The 12,747-nt window shown below is 39.8% G+C and overlaps 1 pseudogene; it reads left to right on the forward strand.

The window, feature by feature from the left end:
- Positions 1–11,252, forward strand: part of LOC105540102 — a 68,893-nt pseudogene extending 57,641 nt beyond the window's left edge.
- The last annotated feature ends 1,495 nt before the right edge of the window (positions 11,253–12,747 follow it).

Below are 12,747 nucleotides of genomic sequence, written 5' to 3' on the forward strand. Positions count from 1 at the left end.
TTCACTGGATTCTGACCTATGCTAAAATTTTCCCTTATTTTCTCAAACTTCTCTGAACCAAACCACGCACTCTTAGGCCCTTGCTGCAAGGTTGTTTTATGTATTTTTTTCTTTCTTTCACTTTCTTTGGGGCCTATTGATGTTGATTCCCATTCTGTTTTCAAGCTCTAAGGCTAACTCTGCCAAATACGCTCTGCTCATCCTTTGGAGAAGGATACTTCCCCAAAGAGACTTCAGTTCTCATGGCTAGCCTTGGAACAGCCCTTTTTTGTGAAACCACAGTTATTTGGAGGTCCCCAAAAAGCATCCAAGTTTTTTCAGTGTCAAAGAAGCTCCTTAGAGACAGAACACTACTTTTTTTTTATGCTACTAAACATCCTTCACAGATGAGTAACCCTTGGTTCTAAGATTAGGTACATGTTTTTGTTCTATTTCCCTAGGGTGAACATCCTACCTTCCTGGAGCAATTTTTGTGGCTTTGCCTAAATTGGCTTATTTGTTGTCCTCTCTTTGTTTCAGAGTCTGAAGTTCAGCATCAGGTACATCGTTTTCTTCACTGTGTTTCTCAAGAGGCCTCAAACCCTGGTTTAACAAATTGTCCTGGTCTTAGGCTCTACCTGCTCAAACTTTCAGAGGTGGATATGTAGGTTGATCCCTCTGCAATAATAATAATAACACATGTGTAAACAGAGCAGTAAATATTATAAAGCACGCCTGCCTATGATTTATTGGAATCCTGCCCTGTGAAATAGGTGGATCAGAGGTTATTATCCTCATTTTCAAAAGGAAAATCTGTGTTCCAGAGAAGGGTTGTGACTTGCGCAAGGGCACATTTCAGGACTATGTAATTCTTAGTCTAATGTTCTTTGTGCTCTGCAATGGGCCTCTGGATAAGGGTAGCTTACATCCACAGTGGGATCAGTCTTCTCCTGGCAAGTCCTTTTTTCCAGGGCCAAGGAGCTGGCAGCCTTAGAGTCCATCTGGTCTCCAGTGGATGAAGCTTTCAGTGATTGGTGGTAAGCCGCACCCCCCAGTCCACTCCATTAGGAATGTTCTGTTTGAACTGCTGGAGGCACGAAAAGCACTGGGATATGTAAGCATGCTGCGGAAATCTGCTTTGTATTTGCAGTTTGCAGACTACAAACCACAAAGCACTGGTTTGGGGCTCAAGAGGCCTGAGAATGTTTGAGCAAGCTTACAATCCAAGGAAGGGGCAGAATTTCCAGTGCCAAATTATTGGAAGAAAGGGAAGAGGCATTTAAAAGAGAAACAAAAAAGATGGGAGCAAGTGAGAAGGCTGAAACCCATTTTGTACCATTTGTTAGATGAAGGAAAACTGAGACTCAGAAAGATGAGAGGATCTAGCTGAGGTTCTACTATCAATGCTTGACAGGGGAAAGATTCAAATTCACTTTGTGTGCTCCCAAAACTGGTACACTCTCCACTGTATCCCACTGCCATGCTAGGTGCCCTCAAAGGAAGGTTTCCTTGTCTGGTTCACTGTCTTTCTTCCATTCAGTCAAGGCCTACACTGTTCAGCTTTCACATCTCCAAGAAAAACATTGTGAGAGGGAAGCAGGGCACAGTGGTAAAATGACTTTGTTTTGCCTGCATGTATATTGAGAGAAGATGAGGGAACCTTCTCCCAGCATGCTCAGAAGGGAAATAGTTTCTGCTGGCTTTCAGCTGGCTTGCTTTATATCACTTTTAATTGTTTAATAATTTATAGTAGGTGATTGTTAACACATCTGACTCAGACACCCAGAGAAGGAGTTTTCCAATAACTTGGCTTCGTAAGTGACATAAAGAACTATCTAGCCTTGGCAAGTTCATTACCTGAAGCATAAGCTAGAGATCCTCATAACTGTTTTCAGCTAAACATCTGGAGGAGAGTGTTCTGTCTGGATTTAGACCCTGAGTGGGCCTCCCATTTGCTTTATGAACTTTGAGTACTTATTGAAGTCTCTGTTGCCTCTGAGTAGGAGAAAATGTCCATTCTTCAAGTGCAGGGCTATGGTAAGGATTAACATGAGCTCATATTGGATGTGCAATGTGAGATAAATCTTTAGCCTGTTCTTTGGAACTAGTGATTATAGACAAACCAGGTGACTGCTGTCTCTTTTCAAATAAGTTTGTACCTAGTTGTTTGATTAAACATGGGTAGTAAGAAAGATTAGTGGACTAGAAGTCAAAATATCAAAATTTTAATCTTAGCCAAGTCTCTTCTCCTCTCTTGACCTTGGTTTTCACATTATAACATGAAGAGGTGAATTAACTAGTATTTAGGAGCCTTCCTATTTCTCACAAACTTACTTGGACATCCATTGTATCTTAACAAAGATTTAGATACTTTTTAAATACTTTGATTTTTAAAAAATACAGAAGTATTACATGTTAACTGTAGAATAAGAAAATTGAAACAACAAAATAAAAATATAATGAAATAATTCAATTCCTAGAGATGATTACTGTTAAAATTGGGATATTTATTCTTCTGAACATTAATGTGCATTTATTTACAATTACATATTGTGTTTGAGTTTTTATTTCTAAAAATATAATCATAGTGTACGTACTATTTTGTAACCTACTTCTTTCATTTTATAAAGCAACACGAATATTGTGCAGAGGTGGAAAATGTATGCCACTTTACTCATGTTGTGGGTTTAACACACAAGAAGATGTCTTTCACCCTTTTTTTCACAATCTCACTAATTCCATGTTTTCTCCTTCCCATGAGAGGAACTGTTAATTCAGAGAAATTTAAGGCACGATATATATTGATGGATAAGTTTGTTATACTTAAAAAACAGGATCAGGCCAGGCATGGTGGCTCACGCCTGTAATCCCAGCACTTTGGGAGGCTGAGGTGGGCAGATCACCTGAGGTCAAGAGTTCAAGACCAGCCTGACCAACATGGAGAAACCCATCTCTACTAAAAATACAAAATTAGCCAGGTGTGGTGGTGCATGCCTGTAATCCCAGCTACTCGGGAGGCTGAGGTAGGAGTATCATTTGAACCCGAGAGGCGGGGGTTGCAGTGAGCCGAGATTGCACCATTGAACTCCAGCCTGGGCAACAAGAGTGAAACTCTGTCTCAGATAAATAAATAAATAAATAGGATCTCTCTTTTCACTTTAATTTCACTACCTACACCTAGGCACTTATGGCTTTCCTCTACATCTAAAAAATCCTCTAAATTTACGTGTGCACCCTCTACATTAAAAAAAAAAAAACTCTCAAAACTCAACAGTAAAATGTTGACTTCTAACATAACAGTGGAAGGAACTTCACTGACCAGTGAAACCGGTGAAAATTACTTTTTTTAAAAAAATCATATAAAATTTTGGAAATTGTCCAAAGGACAAAGAGCAAATGAAGAAACATCTATTCAATAAAATCTACAAATATTTATTTTAAAAAAGGAAGGTCTGTGGTATTTGAACCAAGACTGCTCTCTCTCATCCTGCTTCCGGCTTAGCAAGGTGAAGACTCAACTCCCAACTGTTGCAGCCAAGGACATAGGACCTCCTCTTTCCTCAGTTCCCAGTGGGAGGTCTTTCTACCCAGAAGCAGCGGGATTTCAGCATTTCTCGTATTGCCCCCCCAGATGCTACAACCAGTGGAGGTTATAGTGAAAGGAACTGAGAGGAGATTCATAGATCTAATGAAGATACAGCCTAAACTGTAGACTGAGTTTTGAGGAGAGAACTAGGGAATAAGATATCTGGGAGGCATTTTGCTGAAATCAGAACAAATAGAAAATACTGACCACTGTTCCATAAAATGAGCCACAGTGTGATTAGATTCATTTGTAGAGTACTTTTATAACCCAGGCCTTGTTGTAAATAAATGATAGACCAACAGGGCAGCAATAAGTGGAGCATAACAGTTGGGTATGTTCACAGAAGAGCGGAAGAGAGCCCTGCCACCTTCAAGTGACTGTGTTATACCCAAACATGCATCTCTCTGAGAAGCAACCTCACAAACTTAACTCCCTGTGAAGGATTCATGGAAAGTAGAATTCCCCAAAATAACTCTGTCAGTCACTAAATAAATAAGCAAGTAAATAATAAGAACAAGCCCCAGGAGTGAGTGTACCAGTATCAGAAGTGCTAAAACATATTATCTAAAATACCTAGTTCTCCCCAGAAAATTACAACAAATGCAAAGAAACAGGAAACTATGACCCACACAGTGGAAAAAAGCAAGTAAAAAATATTGTGTAAGAGTGACCAGATGTCAGATGTAAGAGGAAAAGATTGTAAAGTAGTCATTATAAATATGTTCACAGAACTAAGAGAAAGCTCAACTAAAAAAGTAAAAGAAGGTATGACGACAACATTGATCAAAAAGATAATATGAATAAATAGAAATTATTTAAAAGAATCAAATAGAAATTATTTGATTAGTAGCTGAAATAAAATACTCATTAGAGGGGCTCAACACTAAATTTGAACTGGTAGAAAAAAAATGATTACCCAACTTGGAGTTAAATCAATAGAGGTTACAAAGGACAGAGAGAAAAAATAATAAAGAAAAACCAACAGAGTCTCAGAGAAATGCGGGACACCACTGAGTACTCCAGCATGCACATAATACAAGTACCAGAAGGAGAGGAGAGAAAAAAGAAATATATTGAAAGAAATCATAGTTGAAAACTTCTGCAATTTATTCAGGAAGCTCAATAAACTCCAATAGAAAATACAAAGAAAGTCAAAAACAGACATACCATCATAAAAATGCTGAAAATAAAAGAAGCAGAAGAAAATCCAGAAAGTAGCAAGAGAAAAATGGCATACTACTTATGGAAACCACAATAAGATTAACATTTGATTAACTGATGTCTCTGCAGAAACAATGGTGGCCAGAAGGCAGTCAGATAACCTATTCGAAGTGCTCAATGAAAAACACTATCAAGAATTCTATATCCAGCAAAACTGTTTTAAAAATTAAGGCAAAATAAAGACTTTCAAGACAAGCAAGAACTGAGAGAGTTCATTGCTAGTAGACCTGCTTCTATAATGTGAATGTTTGTGTCCCTCCCCAAATTTACATTTTGAAATCTTAACCAGGTGAGAGGATATGGGACTTTTGGAAAATGATTAGGTCATAAATGGGATTGGTGTCCTTCTAGAATAGGCCCAAGGGAGCTTGTTCTTCCCTTCCACTATTTGAGAAGGCACTGCCTATAAGAAAGCAGGTGCTCACCAGACACTAAATCTGCTGGTGTTTTGATCTTGGCCTTCCCAGCCTCCAGAACTGTGATAAATAAATTTCTGGTTTTCATAAGCTATCCAGTCTATGATATTTTGTTATAGCAAGCTGAATGGAATAAGATATAAGAAATACTAAAAAATATTCTTCAGGTTGAAAGCGAGTGACCACAGACAGTAATTTAAATACAAATGAACAACAACAAAAATAACGGTGCCCGTAAAGGCACTTATGTAATTATAGTAGACACTCTTAACATATATACTTTACTCATTTTCTCTCTTAACTGATTTAAAAAGCAATTATCTAAAATAACATGTGTATAATGTATTGCTGGGTATCATATAAAAAGTAATATATATGTAATATATTTACCAATAACAGCACAAAATAAGTGAGTGGAAACAAAGCTGTAAGTGGCTAAGGAAAGGATAAAAGATGGTAAATCGATAATTATAACTATGTATTGTTGGCTTTTTAACATCAATAGAGGAAATATGTATAACTAAAACACAACTTAAAAAGGGAAAAGAAATATAGCTATACAGGGGTAACATTTCTGTATGCTGTGGAATTAAGCTACTATACATCTGAACATGATTCTAATCAGTTAAGATATATGGTAATCTTAGCACAACCAGTAAAAAAAAACTAAAAATCACAAAAAAGCTCATTAATGAGATTAATATGCTGCATTAGGAAATATTCATTAGATGCAAAATAAATCACTAGAGGAGGAATGGGGGAACAAAAAACAGTATGAGACATATATAAAATAAAAAATAAAATTACAAATGTAAATGCAAAAAATATGAACAATAACATTAAATACAAGTGAATTAAATAATCCAATCAAAAGACAGAGATTGTCAGGCAGGATTTTAAAATATATATGATCCAAGGGGAGGCAGAGAAAAATGGCCATATAGCCATTATCTCCATTGATTATCCCACCTTGCCAAAGAACACCAAATTTAACAACTAGCTACACAAGAATGCTCCCTCATAAGAATAAAAAATCCGGTGAGTAATCGCATTACCTAATTTTAACATCATATTTAGGAAAGGATCAATGAAGAGAGTAGGAAAGACAGTCTTGACTAATTTACACCACCACTACCCCATCCCTCAGCAGTGGCCACATGGCACAGAGAAAGAATCTGTGCATTTGGGGCAAGGAGAGTACAGTGATTGTGAGACTTGGCATTGGAACTCAGTGCTATCTTGTCATAGTAAAAAGCAACATGGGGCAGAACTCACACAGAGGCCATGGAGGGAGCATTTAGACCAGCACTAGACAGAAGAGAATCATCCATCCCAGTAGGTAGAATGTAATTTCCAGTAAGTCCTGCCACCATGGGCTAAAGTGTTCTGCAGTTTGAAATAAACTTGGAAGGCAGTCTAAAACACAAGGACTACAATTCTTGGTCAAGTCTTGGCGATGTGCTGGGCTCAGATTCAATGGACTCTGCGTACACACAACCTAGTGAGACACCAGCTAGGGCAGCCAAAAGAGTACTTGCATTACATCTCCCCAACCTCAGTCAGCAGAGCTTGCAGCTCCAGGACAGACTCCTGTCTGCTTCAGGAGAATACAGGGGAGAGTAAAGAGGACTTTGTCTTGCAACTTGGATAACAGCTCAACCACGGTAGAATGGGGCACCAGGCAGAGTCCCAAGCCCCCCGCCTTTCCAGGTCACAGATCCCAGATGATGTTTCTGGATACATGCTGGGCCAGGATGGAGCCCACTGCCATGAAGGGAAGGACCCAGTTCTGGCAGGATTCATAGACCGTTGCCTAAAGAGCCCTTGGGCCCTGAATAATCAACAGTGGTAGCCAGGCAATACTCACCTTGGGTGAGACTCAGAGTTGTCCTGGCTTCAGGTGTGACCCAGCACAAAACCAGCTGTAGTGGCTATGGCAAGCCACCGTGGTGGTAGCTATCTCCTTTTGCTTGAAGGAAGGAGAAGGAAGAGTAAAGGGGACTTTGTCTTGCAGTTAAGTACTACTTCAACTTCAGTTGGATAAAGCACCAAGCAGTCTCCTGGAGTCCCTGATTCTAGGCCTTGGCTCCTGGATGGTGTTTCTGGACCTCCCTTGGGCCAGTGGGGAGTCGATTGCCCTGAAGGGAGAGACCCATGCCTTGCAGCATTCACCACAAGCTGAATGAAAGAGCTCTTGGGCATACAGTGAACATCAGTAGTAGTCAGGCAGTACTCACCATGGGTCTGAGGTGGTAGTGCCCATAGAGAGAGACTCTCTTGCTTAAAGAAAGTAGAGAGAAGACTGGGAAGAACTTTGTCTTGTGGCTTGGATGTCACCTCAGTCACAGTAGAACAGAGCACCAGGAAGATTCCTAAAGTATCCAGTTCCAGGCCCTGGCTCCAAGACAGCATTCCTGGACCCACCCAGGGCTGAGGAAACTCAGTGCCCTGAAGGGGAGACACAAGTCTAGCCGGATTCACCACTTGCTCATTGTAGAGCCCTTGGGTCTTGAGTGAATATAGACAGTACCCAGGCAGTGGTCACCATGGGCTTTGGGCAATATCCAGTGCTATGTAGGCTTTTGGTCTGACCCAGCACAGTCCTTGTGGTGGCAGCCACAGCAATACTTGTGTCACCCTTCCACCAACTCCTAACAGCTCAGCACAGAGAGAGAGACTCCATTTGTTTGGGGGAAAGTAAAAAGAGAGAACAAGAGTGCCTACTTGGCAACGAAGGAATTCTCCTGGAACTCACCCAAGACCACAAAGGCAGTGTTTCTCTGAGTGTGCAAGAGCCACAGCATTACTGGGCTTGTAGTGTTCACTAAAGCAAACAAGGTTATAGTGACAAAAGACTTAGATCACAACACTCACGTGCCTTCGAATACTTGGAAAGCCCTCACAAAAATGATGAGTACAAACAAGCTCAGACTGCAAAGATGATAACAAACACCTAACTCTTTAATGCTCAGTGATGAACATCTGCAAGCAACAAGAACATCCAGTAAAACATGACCTCACAAAACAAACTACATAAGACAACAGTGACCAATCCTGGAGAGACAGAGATATGTGACTTTTCAGACAGAGAATCCAAAATAGCTGTTTTGAGGAAACTCGGTGAAATTCAAGAAAACACAGAGAATGAATTCAGAATCCTGTCAGATAAATTTAACAAAGAAATTGAATTTTTTTTTATTATTATACTTTAAGTTCTAGGGTATATGTACACAACGTGCACGTTTGTTACATATGTATACATGTGCCATGTTGGTGTGCTGCACTCATTAACTTGTCATTTACATCAGGTATGTCTCCTAATGCTATCCCTCCCCACTCCCTCACCCCATGACAGGCCCGGGTGTGTGGTGGCCCCCACCCTGTGTCCAAGTGTTCTCATTGTTCAATTCCAACCTATGAGTGAGAACATGTGGTGTTTGGTTTGCTGTCCTTGCGATAGTTTACTCAGAATGATGGTTTCCAGCTTCATCCATGTCCCTGTAAAGGACATTGACTCATCCTATTTTACGACTGCATAGTATTCCATGGTGTATATGGCCACATTTTCTTAATCCAGTCTATCATTGATGGACATTTGGGTTGGTTCCAAGTCTTTGCTATTGTGAATAGTGCCACAATAAACATATGTGTGTATGTGTCTTTATAGCAGCATGATTTATAATCCTTTGGGTATACACCCAGTAATGGGATGGCTGGGTCAAATGGTATTCCTAGTTTTAGATCTTTGAGGAATCACCACACTGTCTTCTGCAATGGTTAAACTAGTTTAAAATCCCACCAACAGTGTAAAAGTGTTCCTATTTCTCCACATCCTCTCCAGTACCTGTTGTTTCCTGACTTTTTAATGATCAGCATTCTAACTAGTGTGAGATGCTATGTAGCCCTCAGAAATAATACCACACATCTACAACCATCTGATCTTTGACAAACCTGACAAAAACAAGAAATGGAGAAAGGATTCCCTATTTAATAAATGGTGCTGGGAAAACTGGCTAGCCATATGGAGAAAGCTGAAACTGGATCCCTTCCTTACATCTTATACAAAAATTAATTCAAGATGGATTAAAGACTTAAATATTAGACCTAAAACCATAAAAACCCTAGAAGAAAACCTAGGCAATACCATTCAGGGCATAGGCATGGGCAAGGACTTCATGACTAAAACACCAAAAGCAGTGGCAACGAAAGCCAAAACTGACAAATGGGATCTAATTAAACTAAAGAGCTTCTGCACAGCAAAAAAACTACCATCAGAGTGAATAGGCAACCTACAGAATGGGAGAAAATTTTTACAATTTACCCATCTGGCAAAGGACTAATATCCAGAATCTACAAAGAACTTAAACAAATTTACAAGAAAAAATTAACTCCATCAAAAAGTGGGTGAAGGACATGAACAGACACTTCTCAAAAGAAGACATTTATGCAGCCAACAGACACACGACTAAATGCTGAACATCACTGACCATCAGAGAAATGCAAATCAAAACCACAATGAAATATTTGAAATATTTTAAAATCAAGCAAAAACATTGGAACCGAAAAATGAAATTGACATACTGATGAATCCATTAGAGTCCCTTACCAGCAGAAATAAAAATAAAAGAAGAAATAATAATTGAGCTTGTAGACAGGCTGTTTGAAAATACACAGTCAGGGGGAGGCCCAAGGCAGGTCGGTGCCGGCCACCGGCAGTCCTGGAGGAGGGGTGGGAGCGTGGAGTCCGCGGGCGATGCAACTTCCGGACGGGACTCCCCTCTGTCCTCCCCTCACGTCTCCTCTTCCTCTCACCTAGTCCCGCGCCATCTTCCATTCGAGACACTTCCGACCCGGGGCTTTCAGAGTGCAGTTGCTCAAGGAAAGCCGTCGCCGCCCCCCCGGCCGCCTCCTTGCCCCCAGTGGCAGGCTCCGTTCTGTCTCAAAGCCCTCCCCCAAGCTCGGTGAGTGGAAATCGGTTCCGCAGGACCTGCTGGGGCCCAGCCCCTACCCGTGGTGCCCAGAAGACTTGGCTATGGCACCGTGGGTAAACCCATTAAACTGCTGGCTGTTTTCAGGTTGAAATCCCAAAGATTGATGTCTACCTCTATGAGGTAGATACTAAACCAGACAGACAAGTGGCCAGACAAGATATTAAACCAGACAATGTCCCAAGATATTAAACCATGGAGGTGGTTGACTCAAGGGTTCAGCATTTTGAAGTAACTATATTTGGAGACCGTAGACCAGTTTATGATGGAAAAAGAACTCTTTACACCGCCAATCCACTTCCTGTGGCAACTACAGGGATATATTTAGACGTTACTTTACCTGGAGAAGGTGGAAAAGATCGACCTTTTAAGGTGTCAATCAAATTTGTCTCTTGGGTGAGTTGGCACCTACTGCATGAAGTACTGACAGGACGGACCTTGCTTGAGTCACTGGAATTAGACAAGCCAATCAGCACTAACCCTGTCCATGCAGTTGATGTGGTGCCACGACATCTGCCCTCCGTGAATACACACCTATGGGGCATTCCTTTTTCTCAGTTCCAGAAGGATATGACCGCCCTCTGGGAGGGGGCAGGGAAGTATGGTTTGGATTCCATCAGTCTGTTCGGCCTGCTGTGTGGAAAATGACGCTTAATATTGATGAAAGAGACCTCTGGCAGCAGTGTGGAGAATAGATAGATAGAGAAGAAAAAAACTAATCGGAGAAGCCAGTTAGGAGGCTTTTCAGTCACTAGTTCAAGTTTTGGTCTACATGTTACTTCCTTGAGAAGCAGTGTTTGACACCCTTTTCCCTCCATCCAGCCATCCCCCAAGTCTGAGTTAGGTATTTGCTTCTGTATTCCCATAGCACTGTGTAATTCCCCTATAATAGCATGTATCACCCTGAATTATGAATGTTTATTGTTCTGTCTCTCCTATTAGAATGAAAGCTCCGTGAAGGGATTGTCATTTTATTCACCAGTGTATCCTCCATACCCAGCACAACTTTTGGTAATATTAAGCAAAGAATGAATAAATAAATCCAAGAGCACAGGAGAAGGAGCATCCAAATGAGCCTGAAAAATCACAGAAATATGTGTGGTAGTATGTGATATCTTAGCTGAGCTTTAACAAGTATAATGAGACCAAGAGTTTGGTTTGAAAATGAGGTACTCAGGAATAAATGATTTCTGAGGTCTCTTAAGATATTATAAAACTTTATTGAAAGATCTAAGAGAAAATTTAAATAAATGAAACACATTACCCTTATTGAGAAGACTCAATTTTATAAAATGTCAGTTCTCCCCAAATTAATCTATAAATGTAGTTTTAATTAAAATTCAAATTAGGGGCCAGGTACGGTGGGTATGCCGGTATTTCCAGCACATTGGGAGGCCAAGGTGGGAGGATTGCTTGAGCCCGCGAGTTCTGAGCGACATGGTGAAACCCCGTGGCTAAAACAACACACACACACACACACACACACACACACAAAATAGCCAGGCATGGAGGCATGTGACTGTAGTCTCAGCTACTTGAGAGGCTCAGATGGGAGAATCACTTGAGCCCAGGAGGTCAAGGCTACAGTGAACTGTGATCTCGCCACTGTACTCCAGCCTGGGCAACAGAGTGAGACCCTGTCTCAAAAAAAAATAAAATAAAATAAAATAATAAAATAAAATTCCAGTAGGGTATAGAATAACACTTGATAAGTCGATATTAAGATTTATATGGAACAATAAGTGACTAAAAAAGTCCAATACAATTTTAAAGAAAAATAAAGCAGGAATTGCCCTACTTCCTATAAAACTGTAACAGTGTTGCCACATGGCTTTAAGTGCAGGGACAGGCAGATTAATGAAGCAGAGTCTAGAAACTAGCCACATGTATGTTTATGGAAACTGTAACTATCTGATGTAGTGTTTCAGATCAGTAGGGAAAGAGTAAAACTAGAATATTTAATAAATTGTGTTTACACAGTTGCTAACTGTTTTAAAAAAATTAGATCCATCTTACATCAGACATGAAATTTATTTCCAGGTGAATTATAATCTCAAATATGAAAAGCAAATCTTCAAAATTCTTTTAGGATAAAAATGAGAGAATATTCCTAACACCAAACAAAGTACAAAGTATAAACTGCAAAGGAAAATACTGATAAATTTGACCAAAATTTAAAAGTTGTGTAATGCAAAAAAAAAAAAAAAAAACAAAAAAATATTAGAAAATTTGTAGCTCATATAACTGAGAACTTTACAAAATATAAGGACAGATGAATTGAAAAATAGGTAGTTCTCAAAATAAGAAACCCATATAGCCAGTAAACACATGAAAAGATTCTGATTCGTTAATAATCAAGAACTTGCAAATGAAATCAGTGTTACTATTTTATACCCATCAGATTTGTGAAATTAAAAAGCCTTATGATTTGCAAAAAGTGCAAGTTGAAAAGAAAAATCTTATGAAATACCAAATGTTGGTGAGGATGAAGTAAAAGAAACTCTTACACATTGTTTGTAGAAGTACCATTTGGTACAACTACCCAGGAGAGCAGTTC

The sequence above is a fragment of the Mandrillus leucophaeus genome, unplaced genomic scaffold, assembly GCF_000951045.1.
Source record: "Mandrillus leucophaeus isolate KB7577 unplaced genomic scaffold, Mleu.le_1.0 Scaffold1046, whole genome shotgun sequence".
In the NCBI taxonomy this organism is placed as follows: Eukaryota; Metazoa; Chordata; class Mammalia; order Primates; family Cercopithecidae; genus Mandrillus; species Mandrillus leucophaeus.